Here is a 22,323-nt window from a genome sequence, read left to right as displayed (position 1 = left end):
TTTCCTAACACAGCAGTCACAGCTTTCGGCACAGCTGGCCCAAGGAATCAATGGAGGGGCGTATTTTTATTTCACATTTATTTCACATTTTTATACTGCCCTTCGCCAAGGAGCCAGGGTGATGTGCACAGTTTCTTCCCTCCTTCTGGCCTCACAAGAAACCTGTTAGGTTGGTGCGACTGAAAGAGAGTGACTTGCCAAAGATCATGGCTGAGCAGGGATTTGAACCTGGAACTTCCAGGTTTGAGTCCAGCTCCCAAACCACTACACCATCCTGGCTTTACCTTCCCCCATGCACTAGGCAACGCAGGGGAGATAAGCCAGGCCATTGGTTGAGGGCAGAAATGGAGTGGGGACTCTGCAATTGTGTGAGCTCAATGTGATTTCAACTCAGTGGGTGCTGGGATGGAAACTGGCCCTGCCCATCCACATATCCCATATCAGTGCCTGAGGTTAGCTGGCTGTTCTTGGGGGTACGAATAGGAGCTTTACACCCTTCAATCTACTAGCCTGTGATTAAGGCTTTTTTTCCTGCCTGCTCCTGGTTTTTTTGATAGTGGTGATGCTGTAGTCAAGTTGATCACCACTGATGCAGGACAGGGGGTTGGTGTGAACTTATTGTAAGTGGATTAGTTGGGGAGGGTAGCACTGATCTCCAGAGTTGTCTGACTTGGGAATACTGGCTGGGAACTGATTGGAAAAAGTTGGTAAAGCCAACTTCAAAGGCTACTCAGCTTGTGGGAGCCTTGCTATCTAGAAATTCCTCAATCCCCCCCATTCCAGGGGTTGATGCCATAAACATGAATTGTCCCGGATGATCTACCCAGTAGAGTCAGCTTGCCAGTGCTCAAGTAGGGGGACTAGACAGGAGTCTGTCTCCTCCAGGAAAGGATGTTATTATAAGAGGGGTGGCATTTAGGAGAGTTGAGAGTCACTGCAATTTATCAGTACTGAAATAGAACTTGGCCCATTTATAATCTGACTTTGTCTTGTGAGTGATTGAGGGCACACGGGAAGAAGAAGACTGTGGTCATAGCTCAGTGGTAGAACACCTACTGTGTGGGTTAAGAGTCTTGGGTTGGATTTCCAGGTAAGGCAGTGAACCAGTTGCAGCCTAGTAAAGACTGAGCTAGACCTCCTTGGGGGTAAGTCACAAGTACTGTCAGGACTGGGCCCCCATATAAGGCAGTAGGGCCTTGGGAGTAAGGCCTTGGCAGTAAGGCCTTGGGAGATGGCTAGATGGGGTAGCAACCCCAGCCCTATTCTGCTGGTCCCTCACCTGAAAGTGGTCTTGACTGCCCCGGTCCAGGAGGGAAAGAACCAGGACTGGGAGCCCCCAGGACCAGAACCCACCTGGGCTTCCTGGGTCCCTGGGGTGACCCCAGGAGAAGCAAGGCTGCAGGCCCACGGACTCTCAGCCAATTCTCCCCAAAGCTGGCCAGCTGATTGAGGTCCAAACACTGAGGTGCCTGGGGTCCTCCTAAGGACATCTGGGCTGACCCTCAACACCAGTGCAGTAGGCGACTAACCCCTTGGGAACCCATATCCCAGGGCATCAAGCACCTGCCGGAGAGCTCCGCCTGGAACCTCGAGGGGTCGGGAGGGGTCGGGGGGTGATCCGAGCCCGCGCCGACAGCACAAATCTATGTAAGCCAAAAGGGCCTGTGACGTAACAGGCCCCATGAATGTCAAACGCCTGACACAAGTAAATTGACTGTGTAAAGTGACCGTGTCTGTCTCCCGTCCTTCTCTCCACCGATGATTGCCCGTCATCAACAGGGCACACACCAGGAGGTGGGTCTTCGCCTGCTATGGACATTACAGAGCAGCATCTGGTACACTGCCTCAGATACTAGGAAATCCTGATGATAGTGTTCTGAGTTCCTGGTGCTGAGACTTGGCAGACCTGTCAGAAGCAGTGATGAGTTATCATACGTGCGTGCGTGTAAGAAAGAGAAACCATCCCGCTAGGACTGCTCCGTCCTTGTCTGCCTCTATATCTGCAGTTCTTATCTTTTGTATCTGTTCTGAACTTGTCTCTTGTTCCCCTTTTGTGCTTGCGAGTGTGCAGTTTCATTTATATCCTTCCTTCCATTGGAAGACCCTGCTGCAGTTTCGCCGATGGGATTTACGGTATCAAGAAAGCATCATAAAATCAAGTACAGGATCCTTTAAAAAGTTGCAAAGCCAACATAATATTAGGACAACTGGAGGCCCGTGACACGGCTCGGAGCAAAGCCTAACAAAAGCTTTATCATTCTCCATAAGCCCTGATAAACCCCAACATTTTTAAACAGTCCCTGAGAAGCCACAAGGTGTGCGTTGTGCAAACCTTTCTTAAAAGGGAGTGTCACAGTCCGCGGTTGTGTACCTTCCTTTGGGTCCTCCCACGTGCGTGTGAAAAGAGGAGAATACTGTGTGAAGGGGTGACGGTCAGTGTCTGTTTGACATGGGTAAGAGTCAGGATGGTGTAGTGGTTAAGGAATTAGACCTGGAAGGTCCAGGTTCAGATCCCAGCTGAGCTTCCTGGGTGACCTTGGGCCAGTCACTATCTCTCAAGCTCGCCTACCTCACAGGGTTGTTGTGATGACAAAAAGAGGGAAGGAAAGAAATATTTACACTACCCTGAGCTCCTCAGAGGAAGGGCAGTATAAACATTAAAAAATATAGACTGAACAAATTATATTTCAGACTTGTCATCTCCCAGTGGACAAATAGACAATAATGAAAACGGGGTGGCAAGGCTGATGCTTAAGATGGATACATAGAAGACTTGTCTTCCTTTGGACATATTGACTTGACAGAGTATGCCCTGGCTCCTCAGTCTTTGTCCTTGGTGTTCCATAACTATACAATGGAATGAATGCTTTCTGGAATGTCTTCAACAAGCTTAATTGCTCAACATGATGCATAGAACAACTTGACCTGTTGTTCTCTGTGGCTTGGCTCACTTTCTTGAGTCATATGTGCAGCATGCATTTTGTTTGCATTCCACTGAGGACACGTTTCTAGCACGTGTGTGTGTTTTCTTGCGAGAAGTCAAACAAGTCTTGCTGCATTTCAAAGGGCAGCTTGAGGGGGAACTCAATGACACCAGAATGGTGATTTTTTTTTTAAGTCTTGTAAAACTAGGTGGGTCCCGATAAGTATCATTTAAAAAAGTGAGTCCTGGTGCTAAAAGTGTGGGATCTTACTCATCTAACAACACTGATCTAACATCGGAAAGCAGCTTCTGATGTCCATGTGTGACAGTGAGATCCTAGGCATGTCTATTCAGAAGTAAGTCCCACTGTATTCAATGGAGCTTACTCCCAGGAAAGTGCATATAGGCCTGCAGTCTGATACAGTAGCATAGAAGAGAGGGCAACCTTCTGTGATCACTGATAAAGGTGGCCCTTTCAGAATTCTCAGGAAAAAAATTCAAGGGGGGGGGGGAAACCTTGATTATATATATACACACACACATCTTAATATATTGCTCAAATGATGCAGTTCACCCATTCATGACATGTCAACCAACAGTAAATATCATATCCCTATAGGCTTTATTAAAGCCATGCATTAGATGGAACAAAAGACATTAAAAGATTTTACGGAAGAACGATGTTCTGCACTTCCATGGGTGCCCCAAGCAACTTCTAAGTTATATGTTCTTGCTAGTCCATGGGGAATAAGGGGAAAACATGCAGAAAAAAAGTGTAATCATGTAATGGCAGAATGAGGGCCCAACCAGTCATCAAGTTAATTCACAACTCTAAGTATTGTTATCTAGAGCAGCGGGTCACAAACTGTGGGTCTGGGATCCAGCAGAGGGTCATGACTCAATTTTGGGTGGTTTGGAAACTGACAGGTCAGATTACACTATGTGCATCAAGGGTTAATCAAGCTGCGACTTGGAGGATTACATTCACTGTTATAGCCACACCCCTTGGCATGTGTAAACCAGGCAGCAGCCTCTAGGGTAGTGATTTCCAAACTGTGAGTCGGGACCCACTGGTGGGTCACAACCTGTTTAGTGGTGAGTCACCAAAAGGTGATGAAAAGATCAGTATGTAATTGTCTCAAGTCTGAAGCTATTCAAAAATCAGATGCTGTAGCTGCTAACTGCCCCGTAAGGCCTCTGTAAGGAGCTGAGCTCCTGCGGTTTGAAAGCATATAGGGAGATAAATGTTTGTGTTTCTTCCTGGATATTATTAGACAGACAGAATATTATGTCTTTTTAGATCTCCCTTTTTAAAAAAAGAAAAGCCTGGTAAACCTAGGTGGGTTCCAATGGAGTGTCATTTTAAAATGACACTGGTTCTGGTGCTGAAAGGTTTGGGAGCCACTGCTCTAGGGTCTCTACAAATCTTGAGACCCACTGAATTAAGGTATTTTGGCCATCTGTGGGAAGTGACTGTCACAAGGGAGCCTGGTGCAGGCACTGCAACCAAACCATGGTTTGGCCCATGGTTGAATTTCATTCATATTCTTGTCACCTTCCTCCACATGTCTTGAATAGACTGGAAGTAGGTCTAGTAACAGGGCAAAGTTCCTCTAGAAATCCACTTCTCATACAGCCCAATCCTATGCATGTCTACTCAGCAGTTAGTCCCATTAGTGTGAATGGTGCTTGCTCCCAGGAAAGTGTGGATCGGATTGGGCTGACACACAACTACAGCCAACAATTAGCCAATTGAGGGCCCAATCCTATCCAATTTTCCAGTGCTGGTGTAGTTGTGCCAGTGCGGTGTGCGCTGTATCCTATGGTGGAGGGGCAGTCACTGGGACCTTCTCAAGGTATGGGAACATGTGTTCCCTTACCATGAGGTTGCATTGTGGCTACACTGGAGTTGGATAGGATTGGGCCCCGAGTTGAAATTCTGCCCAAACTCACATCCACTGGTGCCAGGCTTCCGAGAAGCCAAAATGGAGGACACGCTTACAGAAAGAGCATAATTAATGAAAAGTTTTTAATTATTTCTACCAAGGAAAAGATACTGGATTACATCATGGAATGGCAGAGAGAGAGAGAGAGAGAGAGAGAGAGAGAGAGAGAGAGAGAGAAAGAAAGAAAGAAAGAAAGAAAGAAAGAAAGAAAGAAAGAAAGAAAGAAAGCCTTATGTAACAAAAAGTGGATTTTCTTGCCTCAGTATTGACCAATGAGGCTGAGTGCACAATCCTAACCAGGTCTACACAGAAGTAAGTCCTATTTGTTCAATGGGGCTTACTCTCAGGAAAGTTTGGTTAGGATTGCAGCGTGAATGTTGCAAGAGCCAATGAGGTGTTGTTATGACACAGCAGGGAATGAATAAAGTGTTATTCTGAGTCAGCTCTCAGAACTGATACTAATATCAGAACTCAAACACAATTGTGTGAGTGTCATCAAGCTGGCCACCGGTTTTTTGCTGGTGACTAATTTGTTGAGTGACCAGTATGGTTATATTTAAATAAAGGGTTACACCAACCCTAGTGATGTGATTGCACTTACGCAGTGCATATGATATTTTAATTCATTTTGTATGGTCTGGTATGATAAGAGATCCATCATGGGGGGGGGGGGGTGACACAATGAAATCTTGTAGTGGGTGACACAAACCCTCATGATACCTCTGTACACAATGTCATCACCAGGAGTTTGGGGGTAGCATTGTAACACCGCACAGTGTCCTTAGAGGGAAGACTGACCACCACTATTTGCATAGCACTTTGTGAGTATGCAGAGAGCTTCAGGTGTGTTACTGTGCTATAGGCCTTGCAATAAAGCTGTAAGATAAAGCCCATGAGGAATGTAGGGACTCACAGCTTAGAGGGAATTGGACTGACTGGCAGCCCAATCGGAAGCCTGCTTACTCTGAAGCAGGTCAAGCAAGTTTAAGAAGCTTAGTCCCAACTCAATATGCCTAGGGTAGCAGCATTAATCTCACGGCTCGCTCCCATCTACCTGCATTTAACCACACAGCTGGAGGCCCTTAGCGCAATTTGGGTGCTCAATTTGGACAAAGCGTGAGCAGATGACAGCTAGGCAAAAGGACGCAGAAAAACCAAGAGTTCGCCGATCGCAGGATGTATCCAAGTTTCATGCGAAAAAGAGCACTAGCACAGAAATGGCATGTCTAATTCGGGGGGTGGGGGGGAGAAGAAAGCAACCAGATGGACTATGTTGGGATGCTCATAAGACCCAACCACCAACCCCTCCCTGTTCTGCATGAGGATTTTGTTTTGAAATTACTTAAGATGTTGATGGGAGCTGGTGATTTGATGTCCCCACAAATCCATAATACCTTTGTGCCTTTAATACAAGGATTTACTAAAGCCTGCAGGGACATGGTATTTAGCAAAGGCTGACAATAAAAGGATACAGCTAGTGCGGTCAGCTATTGAACATGCATGCCGATTTGTTTCCTGGCTTAAAAGGGAGCAAAGACCTGCTATTATTTTAAATTCACTTTCCACTTATTGAGGTACCCTGGGGGGAAAAGAAATGTCTGGATTTACATGACCACAGTACAGGTCTGCATTTTACAAGAGGTGTGAGGCATGACTTCAGAGCACCTGATCTAGGCAAGTCAAATTACTTGCAGGATAATGTTCTGTGTGATGGGGAGAACTGCTAGTTGATGGAAGTAAACACTTAGGAGGAAAAAAAATTCCACCCCAGAGGAGAAATCAGAGAGGGAATAGCAATATAGCTTTTCCAGTCTCCTGTTACTCCTGTTATAAGGAAATTGGAATGCTGCCTTCACTTGAGATGGTGTTCTGCCAGATTCCCACTCCAAGCTCCACCTGGAGAATTATGCCCACTTTTATTATTATTATTATTATTATTATTATTAACAGTATTTATATACCACTCTTCAACTAAAAGTCCACAAAGCAGTTTACAGAGAAAAATCAAATAACTAAATGGCTCCCTGTCCCAAAAGGGCTCACAATCTAAAAAGATGCAAAAGAATACCAGCAGTCAGCCACCAGAACAGACACTGCTGGGGTGAGATGGGCCAGATACTCTCCCCCTGCTTTTAGCTAATTAGCTCCCCTTCTTTCATCAAAAATGACCCTGGTTCTGCCCTGCAGTACTGCTGGACCCCACCACCAGAGTAGCTCGCCTGTTTAACCTACAGAGGTTAAAACCTACAGCAGCCTCCTGCCACTACAGCAGCCCCTTGGTCTTCAGCAGGTCTTGGGCACAGCAGTCAAACACCAGTCTTAGTGTCTCCAGTAGTTTCTGCTCCAGCAGCTTCCAAAGTCCATTCACACATCAGTCCATTAGCCATCAATTCCTCAGTCCAGTCTGTCCTTCCTCAAGCTTTCCTCCTTCTGCTACCCACACCAAACTCTCCCTTCATCAGGTGCTTTTACGCCTGAGGGCCCTATTGCCTTCAAGTGGCTGCAGCTGTGCAGCACACTCTGCTGAATGCCCAGGCCTTACCCTTAAAGGGGCCACTGTTGACACCACATTTACCTCCTCGCCAGATCTTCCTCGATTCCAATACAGATGGTCCACTGGTCCATCTAGCTCAGGACTGAGCTAGGGATTGATTGGCAGATGGTTCTCCAGGGTTTCAAACAGGGATTTTTTTTTTCCCTGCCCTACCTGGGGATGGAACCTTGGACCTTCTGTATTCAAGGCACTGAGTTATGGTCCCTCCCCATACCTTCCAGTTCAGAAGATACCAATGTCAGTTTCAGTACTGAGTTGCTTCCCTAGCTGACAAGGCAGATGAGAGCTGAGCTGAGTTGCAGCTGACAGGGTAGGTAAGAGAGAGAGAGAGAGAGATCAGGTTGCAACTCTTCTAATCTCCAAGGACAACTGCTAGAGACATGACCAGGATGCACCAACAGGACCCAATTTGGGGGAGGCATCAAGACCCTTGATAGTATTCAATCAGCTTTCAGGGGTCAGCATTAAGAATGGAAGAGCAGCCCTGCTAAATCAGACCAAAGTCACAGTGACAACTAGATGGACTGTGTTGAGTCTGGCTCACAGCCCATGCCTCAGCCCGGCCAAGTGCCATCTCTCTCTTGCAGAGACCAAATTTGCTTCCCTTTTCAAAATGTTGATCATCTTATGACATCACCAAGCCCTGCCCCTGAAATGTCAGGTATGGTGGATATATATTTTAGGGTGCAATCCTAACCGCCAGTTATGCCGGCACAGGCGGCCCTGGAGTGTCTGTGTGGAGTGTCTCCGTGGGCGGGAGCCGAGTCAGCGCATTCAGATGTGCCAATGAGTGGAGGCAGGCACAAGCGGTGAAGGTAGGCATGGAGGTGGAGAGGGGGCAGGAGGGGGTGTTTCTGGGCAGGGGGAGGGCGGGCGATGGGTGGCCTCAGGGGCAGGCACGTGGGGAGCCGGGGGCGGGGCTGGGACCCGGCGGTTATGCCAGATCCCAACCTCCGTCCCCGGAGAGAATGGAGCAGCTTCGTTGCTCTGCTCTCCTCGGACTTGCGCCACCTCTAGAGGTGGCGCAGGTCCGAGGAGACCCATAGGGGCGCGCAGCCCTTACCCAGGGGTAAAGGGAAGAGCTTCCCCTTGCCTCTGACTGAGCCGCTGCACCCAACGAACCTACATTGGATGCAGCGCAAGCCTCCTGGCTTGCCTGCTCCAGCATAGGTTAGGATTGTAACCATAGAAACTTAAATAGGGTGCACGAGAGAGAGAGAGAGAGAGAGAGAGAGAGAGAGAGAGAGAGAGAGAGAGAGAGAGAGCACCCTATTTATCTTTTTAATGTGTCCCACTGCAAAGGAAAACCAAACATGGATTTACCAGAAACAGGGACCAGAATATAGAGATTGCCCCAGGTTAATAGGAAGAGTTGGCGAATATGTTCCAGAATTATCACCTTGCAACAGAGTCTACAAAATTGTCGAGTGTTCTTTGATCCCACCAGGTGGCAAAATATGTCAGCTCGCTGGCAGATCTGTGAGTCGCAATGGTTTATAAATGCGCAAGGAAGATGCACAACAGGCCTCAAATGCACCGGGGAAAAGAAAGTATCATGGATTATTCATCCACGAGAGACAGCTAGGTGGCTAAAATTGGCTGACATGCTCTGAAGGCGGAATGAACCCTTCCGGACACGTTGCATTCTTTTACCCTCAGATGTCTGTAGAGATACTGTACACACTTTGTTTCAATAGCACTTGCCATCATAATTGAGTTGCCAAGATAATAGCCTTTACACATGCGCTAGGGTGAGACAATGTCAGAGGGAAACACAGGCGGGCACTCGCACAAGATAGGTCTATTGTTGAAACACAGATGACTTTCTGATACCGGGATGTTGCAAGACTAGCGTCATTGCAAGAGGGGGGACAGATACCTGTTCAATGTCGAGGCATTCAGAAGGGGGAGGGCAATGCTAACACGGCTCTTTGTGCGACACGGCGATGCGCCGACAACATCAACAGCGTCAAAGGGATGCTGATGTGAGGTGCATTGCTGAGCCTGCCTCAAAGCACACCACTGAAAGCCACCACCCCCCCTTTTCAAAGTAAGAAAATAGCATCAGCCATTTGGGAACATGCAAAAGGAATCTGAGCATGCTGGTATGAGTTTTGCCACTTCCTTGTATAGCAAAAAGGCTCTGGTTACAATGCAATGACTCGGTTCTGTTTCTTTCATAGCACCGGCCAAAAAAAACATTTCTTTACTCAGCGTGTGATTGGTCTGTGGAACCCCTTGCCACAGGATGTGGTGATGGTGTCTGGTCTAGATGCCTTGAAAAGGGAATTGGACAGATTGATGGAGGAACAGTCCATCAGAGGTTACAAGCCATGGTGGGTACATGCAACTTCCTGGTTTTAGAAGTAGGCTATGTCAGAATGCCAGGTGTAAGAGGGCGGTAACAAGATTTGTTGCCTGAGGCATCTGGTGGGTCATTGAGACGTAGGAAGCTGAACTAGATGGGCCTTTGGACTGATCAGGCAGGGCTCTTCTTATGTTCAATCACAGCACCTTAAGAGTCTAACTACAAGCAGAATGAAGCCCACTGCCCATCTAGCCTCAGTCCCCCCAATGTAAATACAAAAGGAGCTCAAGCATAACCTTATCCTACAACCAGTTAGCAAAATGTGCTTTCCCATCCCATAAAAGAACAAGCAGTGCCTTTAGAGCAGCCATTTTCAACCTTGTTCATCTCATGTGCACACTGACATGGTGCTAAAATTGGTCAAACCAATGGCTCTACTAATAAATTACCCTCCCCCCAAACTTCCACAGCACACCTGCAGCCCATTTGCAGCACACCAATGTCCCGTGGCACACTGGTTGAAAATGGCTGCTTTAGAGATTAGATACATTTGCTGCTACACCCAATGCAACAGAACTATCCATTTTAATCATATTTATAACTCACCTTTCCCCTCGTTTCCAAGGTGCCCAAAAAATGCAATTAAGAGCAGAAAATAAAGCAAAATTAAACACCAAAATACTCCAGCTCAAACACGCTCACCATAAAATGAGCTGCAGAACATAAAAGTATCAATCTACAGTGGAAACTAAAGCAAAAAAAAAAAATGCAAGACCAAATCAAAAGGTTTTTAACTCCCACCGGAAGGTTCATAGGGAGGCTGCAGTCCTTAATCACAAGGGAGGGACTAACATAAGTGTGGCATCACCACTGAGAAGGCCCTACACCTGCTTGCTAGAGGTATTCCAAAAGGAATTAGATGGTCCCTTACCACACAATCTAAGAAGCACAAAAGAAACACCACCAAACAGTCCTAAGAACATAAGAAGAGCCCTGCTGAATCAGGTCAGGGGCCCACCTAATCCAGTTTCTTGGATTAGATGAGTATCACAGTGGCCCACCAGATGCCTCAGGTAGCACACAAGGCAACTGCCTCCTATAGCCTCTGCCTTTCAGAAGGCACTCTGAAAGAGGCAACTTCTAAAACCAAGAGGTTGCCTATACCCACCATGGATTATCAGCTGTGATGGACTTCCTTGTCTTTTAAAAACATTTAGGACAGGTGCCATCACAACATCTGCTTTCAGCAGAGGAAAGGAGGGGTGGAAATCTTTTAAACCAACCAACAAATGTCCTGCGGCAAGATGTTCCACAGGTTAATTGCGTGCTGGATAAATGTTTCTTTTTGTCCGTGGGTGAGAAGGATGCCATGCTGGAGTTTCACAAGAACATGTGCTCTCCCCCCTGCTAAATATAAGGGAACCACCACTTTAAGTGGTCCTCTTAGCCCACTTAGCTATACAACCCTTGGATTTGTTTTTAAGATACCAAGGCATGTATCTGCAGCAGGAGTTTGAGAAGAGGGAATCTTGGTTTAAAAAAAAAAAAAGCCTCCTAGTGTGACCCTCAGTAAGGGTCAGATGTTTGCAAACAAAAAAAAAAGAAAGTGATGAAAGAAGATCGATACTTTCCATTCCCCAGCCTTTTCGACTCAGCTGGATATTTTGTTTTCTTGTTTTGCAGGGGAAGGAGGGACAAGATCTGTCTTGAGCGCAGAGGACAGCAACAAGAGACACCAACTCCGCAAACCAAACACTGTCACAATACAGAAGAGGTCTTGTTCGTGCAGAACTATGGCCTTGTACGGCGATGTGCTACAGTGTCTTCCGAGTTGGTTGAACAAGCTCACTCGGTTGCGCGCTGCCGCATGAAAAAGTGTGTGTGTGCTTTCTTTTTTTTCAAACCTTGCCTTTCGTTGAGCACGTCAGTGTGTGACTGTGTCAAGCTCTTAATTCTGTGAAACTGGAAAGGCTTAGGCACAAGAAAAAGCAATATGGTGTTATATGTTCCCAACGCGCTCCCCTCCATTTCCTTTATTATAATCACCATTTGTTTAGGTAAAGCAAAAGTAGCCGTTTTCATGTTATGACACCTGTGTTACGAGACCTGTGTTATGGTCATGTTATGAAACTCATGTTATGAGACTTATGGCCTGATCCAGTGGGGCTGTTCTTATGTTCATGCAAACCTTTGATTTAAAAAGAAAATGATTAACAAAGAAAAGACCCTCAACACACATGGACCTCCCACCCTTATGAACGATTGAACAATAGCTGTAATCATGTTAATGATAATTGGAAATATACAGGCAGCTCTCATTATTCACGGTGCTTCCGTTCTTGGAATCCCCAAAGTACCGAAATGCATAGATGATTAAATTCAAGGATTAGGGTCTCCCAAACATACCATAGGCAAATGAAGATGTTGCGGGGGGGGGGGGGGGAGGAGAGACTTCTGGTTTGTTGGGGGAAATCAGAAGTGATATTACATAAGAACATAGGAACAGCCCCACTGGATCAGGCCATAGGCCCATCAAGTCCAGCTTCCTGTATCTCACAGCGGCCCACCAAATGCCCCAGGGAGCACACCAGATAACAAGAGTCCTGCATCCTGGTGCCCTCCCTTGCATCTGGCATTCTGACATAGCCCATTTCTAAAATCAGGAGGTTGCACAAACACATCATGGCTTGTAACCCGTAATGGATTTTTCCTCCAGAAACTTGTCCAATCCCCTTTAAAGGCATCCAGGTCAGATGCCGTCACCACATCCTGTGGCAAGGAATTCCACAGACCAACCACACACTGAGTAAAGAAATATTTTTTTTGTCTGTTCTAACTCTCCCAACACTCAATTTTAGTGGATGTCCCCTGGTTCTGGTATTATGTGAAAGTGTAAAGAGCATCTCTCTAACCACTTTATCCTTCCCATGCATAATTTTGTATGTCTCAATCATGTCCCCCCTCAGGCGCCTCTTTTCTAGGCTGAAGAGGCCCAAATGCCATAGCCTTTCCTCATAAGGAAGGTGCCCCAGCCCAAAAATCATCTTAGTTGTCCTCTTTTGCACCTTTTCCATTTCCACTATATCCTTTTTGAGATGCGGCAACCAGAACTGGACACAATACTCCAGGTGTGGCCTTACCATCAATTTGTACAACGGCATTATAATATTAACCATTTTGTTCTCAATACCTTTTCTAATGATCCCAAGCATAGAATTGGCCTTCTTCACTGCTGCTGCACATTGGGTCGACACTTTCATCCACTTGTCCACCACCACCCCAAGTTCTCTCTCCCGATCTGTCACAGACAGCTCAGAACCCATCAGCCTATATGTGAAGTTTTGATTTTTTGCCCCAATGTGCATGACCTTACACTTACTGACATTGAAGCGCATCTGCCATTTTGCTGCCCATTCTGCCAGTCTGGAGAGATCCTTCTGGAGCTCCTCACAATCACTTCTGGTCTTCACCACTCGGAAAAGGTTGGTGTCGTCTGCAAACTTTGCAACCCCACTGCTCAACCCTGTCTCCAGGTCATTTATGAAGAGGTTGAAAAGCACCGGTCCCAGGACAGATCCTTGGGGCACACCGCTGTTCACCTCTCTCCATTGTGAAAATTGCCCATTGACACCCACTCTCTGTTTCCTGGTCTTCAACCAGGTCTCAATCCAGGAGAGGACCTGCCCTCTAATTCCCTGACTGTGGAGCTTTTTCAGCAGCCTTTGGTGAGGGACCGTGTCGAATGCCTTCTGAAAGTCCAGATATATAATGTCCACGGGTTCTCCCGCATCCACATGCCTGTTGACCTTTTCAAAGAATTCTAAAAGGTTCGTGAGGCAAGACTTACCCTTACAGAAGCCATGCTGATTCTCCCTCAGCAAGGACTTATTCTGAGTCCTGGGTAAGTCCCATGCAGGTTCACTAGGCCTCAGAGTGCCTTATAAGGGGATTAAAATGTCACTTCTGGTTTCCCCTGAGAAACCAGAAGTCACCCCCCCCCCCCAAAATGGGAATTCTAAGGGTCAGGGAGGTCAAATCCATGGATAACGAGAGCCCACATATACATACAGACACACTCACTCAGCAGCCCCTCCCCATCTGCGGGTTCAGAACCTGCCGGTTTGACCCAACACGGGTTCCGAACCTGCGTCAGGAGGGAACACAGAGGACCTCATGGACCTTTAGAGTTGTATGCAAACTGAACTCTGGGCAACTCCAGGATTTTCTATACAAGAATCTTCCCATCTGTTGAGATCTCTGGAGGTGACTTGGTCTCATATGACATCACTTGCCAAAGTTTGGTTGGTGCAATAACCCCCAGGCTCTGGAATTCCCTTCGGCAGAGGATTTAGAAGTCTTCCTGTTTTAAGCCATTTCTATCCATTGTTGCATATACACAACAGGGACCAAATGTGTACACCTGTGGGCTGGGCAAAAGTAGGTTAACAGGGTTCTAAAAGATCCATTCTTTACTCTATGCACCTTTGAGGCATATATTAAATCCTCGTTTTCTCCCTACTGTTTTTAATGTCACATTTAGCAGATTCAAAGTAGCTTTTAATGAAGTTGCACTGTACTTTGACTGCCCAAAAAGCAGATGTACATTCTTTAAAAGTAAAACAAACAACAAATCATCAGTTCAGACACCAAACAGGCTGTCCACATTTCTATTTTTATATATCAAGTACCAGGATTGGTGGGGATCAGCTGCCCTCGGTCTTAACAGCAGAGGCAAACAATTCTGTAAAGCCTCTTGCTTTTGGGACAGTCTCAGCTCCATCCATGGACACTTCTGCCCAAGCATATCTCCATAATTAGCCCCAGAACTCATGAAATTGTAGAAGACACAGGTACATCTGAGCACATACCAAATACTTGCCATAGATCATGCCTTTGTGGTTGGGCCTCTGAACCAGTTAATGCCCATTTAAGAAATGGTGTGCATGTATGCCTTGAGAAAGCCAATTCTGACTCAAAAGTGGTGGCCTCTTAAGAACGTCTCCTGTTTCCTATGGCTACTTGCAATGCATCTGTCTAATCTCTCTTATCAGATAGTTGGGCGACAGGTAGAAAATTGTTCTGCCTGGGAAAGAAAACAAAAATCTATTTCCCCAGGCAATTTTCTGCAAGGACACCCCCCCCCATGAATGTGCAATAGGTTGTGGGAATAAATCAGAAATAGCCCACAAAGGCAGCATGAAAGTTATTCAGAGAGCGCATAGCTGATTTCTGTTAATGCCCAAAAGCTCATGACATCACACAGAGTATTCCTGTATAAAATGAGGAGTTGCATTTTTTTTTAAGCATACTTTTTAAAAGGCACTTTTCTGTCTTCTAAATCCCTGAAAGTGCTCGACATTCATGTTACGGTTCATACAATCAACCTGGAAAAGCGGTGTGATCAAATCCATTCTACGAATGGAAAGCAGGCAGGATGAAAGAAATTCATTAGCTAGCTGTAAGTAGATCTCAAAATCACAGGGTTGGGGGGAGGGAAGAGAAATGGCTGGCTCAGAGCCGATCACCAGTTTGACCAGCACGCACCCCAGGGAGCAACATGCTCAACTTGAAAAATGGAAGTGCAGGATAGTGAAAAGGTCCAGCCTGTGAGATGTGAAGCACTTTGATAAACAAGATTAATGAAAGAGAGATATGGGATATAAAAACAAAACCAGGAGAGCTGCAATACAGTGGCATACCAAGGTCACTTGGCGCCAGGGCCCATAAATTTCTGGCATCCTCAATGACAAAACTATTTTCAATAATAGTCATTACATTCAATGAATTAATAATTTAATGCAGGGGTGCCCAAACCCAGCCCTGGGGCCACTTGCGGCCCTCAAGGCCTCTCAATGAGGCCCTCAGGGAGCCCCTAGTCTCCAATAAGCCTCTGGCCCTCTGGAAATTTGTTAGAGCCCACACTGGCCCGATGCAACTGCTCTCAGTGTTAGGGCAACTGTTTGGCCTCTCGAGTGAGCTGTGGAATGAGGGCTCCCTCCACTGCTTGTTGTTTCACGTCTGTGATGCAGTAGCAGCAGCAAAGGAAAGGCCAGTCTTGCTTTGTGCAAGGCCTTTTATAGGCATTGAGCTATTGCAAGACCTTCATTCATTCATATAAGTTCATCTTTAATATATTCATTTATGTACATTTATCCAAATTGGAAATGTAAATTAATTTGGCCCCCGACACAATGTCAGAGAGATGATGTGGCCCTCCTGCCAAAAACTTTGGACACCCCTGATTTAATGGGTTCCTTCAGGGAGAAAGGCAGGGTATAAATAAAGTGAATAAATGAAATAGAATAAGTAAATAAATAATGGCTAGAGAAGAAGCACAGACAGTGAACATTTTCTTTTATTGATGTGTGTGTTTTATATAACACATTCCTGCAGAGCATGGCAACCACGGCCGGCCCCTGGGCCAGCTCCCCCCTCTGGCTACCCTCTTTGTATGCCACCGGTTACATGCACGGATCTAGTTTTTGCCTCCAGCTGAGAAAAATCAAATAGTCTTTACACCTGAGCACTTATATAACTCCATGCAGAAGAGTGTCACCCCTATAAAGGAAAAGGAAAAATAAGATAATGGATTTGCCCCTGTATTCTCTTCCTCTGGTGTTCATGCAATTGGTGCTGGCAGATGCCTTACAAAGATAGTATCTGATGACCCTTCTCCCTCTTCCCAAATCTTTTAAGGGAAGAAAAGCAATCGAAATCCTTCAGGTCTATCTTGCACGAATAGCTACCATCTTTTCTGACAACAAGCTGTCAAGCAACAGGGGAGCTAAAGGAGTGAATCTGACTTTGAAACTCGCAACTAGCTTCTCCACACTGGCATTGGTGGACACCCATATAGGTTCCTTAGTGCCAGGGCGGGGTTGCTGGGGGCTCTGGGGCAAAACTATGCATTTCTTGGCAACCTGCTTAGCCACCAGTTCTGAGGTTTCAGGATTCAGCCCACTCAAGTGGGTCCTCCGGTGGGGTACGGACCCTTGGCCAGTGCCAAGCCCGGAAGACAATTAATTACATGTTGATTGTGCATCAATTGCATGTTGATTGGCATTCAGCTAACCTCCCTGTTTGGACTTTCCAGCCTTAGTGGGGATCTACTCAAGTGGTGGGGGTGGAGCTTTTCTCAGTGGTTACCAATTCATTTCACACACAAGGTGATCCCCTCTCCCACATCCGTGAACACAACTCAGCGTGGGTTTCCTTGTGCAGAGATTGTACCTCTACTGTACCTCCGCTGAAGGCAAAGGGTACATACCTGCAGCAAGTTTAACAAATATTGTAAGCAGTGATGCAGAAGTACCAACATACAGCTTAATGTTGTTCAGCCCTACAATCATGCAGCAATGGGGCAGAGCGTTATGTCATTCACTTTAAAAATCAAAAAGCTGACAGCCACTGAAATTGCTCAAGCCAGATTGCCAGCTTCCTGCACCCAAGGTTGGGGTAGGGGGCATTTGTATCCATTTGTAGTCTGAACAGAGTCCTCAGGGCAAACAGTTGTATGCATAGAGCCCTTCTGGCAAAGGCAAGGTTTCCAAGTGGGCGAGTAGTACCCTCTGCAGCAGTTGTGTGTGCGGGAACCACATGCATGTGCTAAATGAACGCGTGTAGAGAAAGAAGCAGACCCTGCTGCCAGTATGCAAAGATCGAGCAGTCGCCAGGAGGATGTGGGAGTTACGGGGCACACCGGGTGACACGCACTGGGGGGGGTGACACCACTATCGGTCAACACTTTAAAACCTTGGTATTTTTGGATAATACCATCATGTTATATATCACTTGATGTGTAATTTCATGCAGAATGCAATGAAAGAAACTACGTTGAAATATCTCTATTCTATCAAAGGTTATAGTCAAAAAAATCATTGTGAGTGGGGCGATGGCACGTCAGCAGGGTGCTGTCCCGCCCACTGCATGGGAGGACCTCAATCAGGGGGTGACGCAACGGCCTCCTGCACCGGGTGACACAGTGACACCACAGGGCAGGGGTGTTCATCTCACCTTCATATATTACACACTTCATGCAGCACAACGGCTTTGTCAGAGGTGGCCGACTGCTTCAGCACAACCCACTCCTATGCATGTCTACTCAGAAGTGAGCCCCGTTAAAGTCAATGGGGCTTATTCCCAAGAAAGTGTAGATAGGATTGGGCTGTCAGGAGCAATCACCCCTCTCCACCTACTCTGGTGGAAGTTCCTTCGTGGCATCAATTGTACCCGTTCCCATGGGTAAAGGAGTTTGGGGCATCTTAAAAAAAAGAAGTGTGGCTGATGTAGAAGTCAATCTGCTGGTGAGAGCCCAGTTCCCACTGCCTGATCTAACCAGGGCTAGACAGAGAACTTCATAGTCCAAAAGCTGTTCCCTTCATTAGGGAACCAGTGGCCCTGTGTAAACTGGAGCAGTTCTAAGAAACTTCTGATGCCTGGATTCCTCGCAAAGAGTACCTAGACTACAGCATCATCATGTATATATCTTCTCTACTTCCATGGTTCTTCTCCTGCAGTTGGGAAAAAATAGCTTGCTTTTCTTGAGAACTTTTTTTTTTCTCCCCTCTCTTACATTTAAATATTTCACTGATGTTTTCTCTTGTACTCCCTTCAGCAGTTTCATGTGAAATTTGCACTTTGGGGAAATTAAGAGAACCAGTTTGCATATACCCAATTTATAATAGTTGCATCAGGGCAGAGAGTTTATCTCCACCAATGAGGATTAATATGATCTTTAGAAGACACTAGTGGCCTTCCTGTGCCAGGCGAGATGAATGTGTTATCCGATGGTAATCCCAAATGTATTCTAAATCTGTGTCTTACTTATGCATATTTATAAAAATGATATATTGCATTTATTAAATATTAAATGGATTACAAACTTGAAGAATCCTTCATGCATTTATTTAACATCTAGGTTATTTTTTTTTCTTTTAAGAATAGATGGAATATTAATCTTCCCCCCCTCCCTCCGCCTTTATATTCACAAACAGTTTTCTCCTCTAGCATTCTAAATAGGCCAATCTGTACTGAAAAGGTTTCTAGCATTCAGTGTGAAAAGGAATTTAAAAATGCAGGAAGAAAAAGATGCGACTCCAAAAGGCATAAAACAGGGCAGCGTTTCCAGACATTTATGCGCCGAGACAATTACATGGGTAGGCGGATGTCTCCGAGTGAAACAGAGAGTCGAGAGAGGATTTTACTCATCTCCTGTGTAAATAGAAAAGTCACACCAACTTCCTCAATCGGCAAGTTTTACAACAACTGGGCTCAGACAGACACCAAAGGGTCAACCTGCAGCTTCAGTATATTCAAATATCTATTTAATGAATTTTTATCCCATGTCCGTCCTGGTGAGGGCACTCAAGCTCGCTTCAGTAGCACAGCTAAAACATCAGGCACTCAGGGGAACAGAGTTTTTTAACACTCCCCCCCCCCCATATGACAAACTCAGATTTACTTAATAAAATTAAAAGATTACAATAGATAGCGGCACCGCTTGGGGGTGCGGCCACACCAGGTGATTCACGCGAAGGGATGACATCAGTACAGGCCAAAATTTTTAAAATCTTGGTATTTTCAAATACCATCATGTTACATATGGCAGGAGGTTACATATGGGCAGGAGGTCTGGTCTAGAGGTCCATTTGCCTGAAATGTAGAGTCTCCATTTGCCTGAAGATAACATCCACAAGGTCGCCAGTTCGAGGCCACCGGCACCATGCGACCTTGAAGCAGCTGACAAGCTGAAGCCGAGCTATTCCATCTGCTCTGAGCGTGGGAGGATGGAGACCAGAACGTGAAACCAGATCAGAAAGAAGCATCTGAATGTTGTGGTTCTTGAAAGATAGAACCTTCTTTCAATTGTAAAAATCCCTACGGTGATTTAAATAAGCCTGCCTATGTAAACCGCCTTGAATAAAGTCTTGAATAAAGACCAAGAAAGGCGGTATATAAATACCTGTATTATTATTATTATTATTATTATTATTATTATTATTATATCATTCAATGTGCTTTCAATGCAGAACTCAATGAAATAAACCGCGTTGAAATATCTCTATTCTATCAAAAGTTATAGTCAAAAAACCAGCAGGGGTGGGGCAATGATGCAATGCCACACCCACCATCTAGGGCATTGCCACGCCCACTGCATGGAAGGAGGTCCATCATGGAGGTGACACACTGAACTCCCGCATTAGGTGATGCAAACTCTAGTAATGCCATCAACAATAGGTGTAAGTTTAACAATTTATTTAAAATAAAGACACATCAAGTCTAATATTAAAAATAAAATACACACTGGGTGCGATCCTAACCTCTTATGTCAGTGCTGGCGTAGCAGTGCCAATGGGACATGTGCTGTATTTTGCAATTGGGTGTCACTTATGGAGTCCTCCTCAAAGTAAGGGAATGTTTGTTCCCTGACCTCAGAACTGCACTGCCCTTATGCCCGTGCTTTCCAGCACGGGCATAAAGGGTTAGGATTGTGCCTACTGTCATTTAATTATATATTTCATGTATATGAATTACTGTTTGCCTTCCCAATCCGTGGGATTTGACTCAACGCAGGTCCTGACTCACATCAGGAGGGCCTCACTGTACCCCCCAGATGTGACTGGAAGAGTCTTCCAGTTGTGTCCAGGAGGTCTTCTGAGGCCTGGGTGCCGCTGGAGGATTGGGTTTGACTGGGCTCCTCACCAGAAAAGTGGCACACCCCCCCCCCAAGTAAACCAGAAGCTTGGAACCCAGAGCCCTGTACCCCTTAGCTATGCTAGTAGTTGTCTTACAACTTTTTAAATTTAACTCATCCTCTAGTTCAGGGGTGTTAAGGCCCACAGGCCAGATGCACCCCCATCCCCGAAACTATCCAACCCTTAGGCTCTCCCAGCACCACCATATGCTCTCAGCTGCTGAGCAAGGTGTCACTGCTGAAACGGCTGCCTACATGATACTTGGGCTCTCCCATATCTTAAAATCAAGACTTGTGTATTTTCCCTTCTGCCCATATGCAGCTAATGAGCTCCTGAGAAAAAAGGTGCTTATTTCCTGCCGTTAGCTGCTTAATGACATCACGTCCTAATGAATGCTGTTCGGCCAGTGTATGAAATGAGCTTGATACCCCTGCTCTAGAACTTCTAGGAGAGAAGAACCAACAATATTTCCATGTAACAATAGGTGGCTTGCGAGAGGGAGGCTGTGGCAAACAAAAACAGGCTCTGACTCTTAAATAAAACCCTTGGTTGTTCCTGTGACCATTTTGCTTGATTTGTTGGCATCCTTCAGTCTCGGAAGACTATGGTGTCACGCTCTGAATGGTGGTTCTGGAACAGAGTGTCCTCTCCAGTGCGCGAGGCCTGGGTAATGTAGGTATGGAGGATAGGCTGTTACCCATGCAGCAAATCCCCCCTCTCCACGTCGCTGAAATGGTCCAATGGAAAGGCAGAGGCCAATACGGTTGGTTCCAGCGGCGTCGCAGGAGTTGCCAGAACGTGACTGTGTTCAGCCATGAACTGCCTCAGGGACTCCGGCTCTGGATTTTGCCTCGAGGTTGACTCCTGAAGCCTTTTCCATAACTGGATGTAGCCACAAGGCAGTGGAGGTTTGGGATCAGAGTTTTCCTTCTCTCAGATGAACTGCCTTCCCAGGCTAACGAGTCCTATCTACCCGGTGGCTGTTTAGTCACCTCTTACGACAAGTACAGCCACCGACAAGTGCTTGATTGGCACATCACTTTTTTGGGGATTGCTTCCAACATGCTAGTCATTTGAGAACCCCATGTAATTGCACATGTGCTGCACTGCCATGTGTTCTTAGCTTCCTGGAGGACTATGCAACTTATTCCTGCAGGCACCTTTGGGAAGAAGGGAAGAGAAGAGTGCATTTGGGCTTATGAAGTGCTCACAGTCTAGCCCTTGTTAGATCAGGCTGTGGGAACTGGGCTCTCACCAGCAGTCAGATTGACTTCTACATCAGTCACACTTTTTTTTAAGATGCCCCAAGCTTCTTTGCCCACAGGGGTGGGCGCAATTGGTGCCACAAAGGGACTTCCACCAGAGCAGGTGGAGAGGGGTGATTATTCCTGACAGCCCAATCCTATCCACACTTTTCTGGGAATAAGCCGCATTGACTCTAATGGAACTTACTTCTGAGGAGACAGGCAAAGGACGGGGCGGGGAATTTGCTGAAGCAGTCGGCCACCTCTGACAAAGCTGTTGGCCCAGACCTCAATCTTCCAAGGTTCAGTGCCAAAAGCACCTACCCGTATCAGTCAATGAATCCCATTTGCTTCGACAGGACAAAAATAAATGGCTTCCCATCAGCAAGGGCCTTCTGGGAAATACAGAAATAGCTTGCTTTATTCTGAGCCCAGCTGAAAATCCAAGCTGGACCGTGAAGAAAAAGGCTATTTCTGTAAACTAATGAAGAAAGGAGGAACCTCGTGGTCCTGGAAGGATTTTGATGGTGAAATGTGCCAGTGGAATGTATGCACCTGACATGTTTCAGGCTGATAAATGTGTCCTCAGAGGCAGGTCTGGCCCATCCACGAGGCCAAGTAAAGCAGTTGCCTCAGGCAGCAGATTGGTCGGAG

The 22,323-nt window shown here is 46.2% G+C and overlaps 1 protein-coding gene across 1 annotated transcript in view; it reads right to left on the bottom strand.

Annotated features, from left to right (window-relative positions):
- Positions 1-22,323, bottom strand: part of UNC5D (unc-5 netrin receptor D) — a 224,785-nt gene that overhangs the window by 198,355 nt on the left and 4,107 nt on the right. The gene's annotated exons all lie outside the window — the stretch shown is intronic.

Source organism: Tiliqua scincoides, chromosome 11, assembly GCF_035046505.1.
Source record: "Tiliqua scincoides isolate rTilSci1 chromosome 11, rTilSci1.hap2, whole genome shotgun sequence".
NCBI lineage: Eukaryota > Metazoa > Chordata > Lepidosauria > Squamata > Scincidae > Tiliqua > Tiliqua scincoides.
This window is presented reverse-complemented; position numbering and strand designations above follow the sequence as displayed.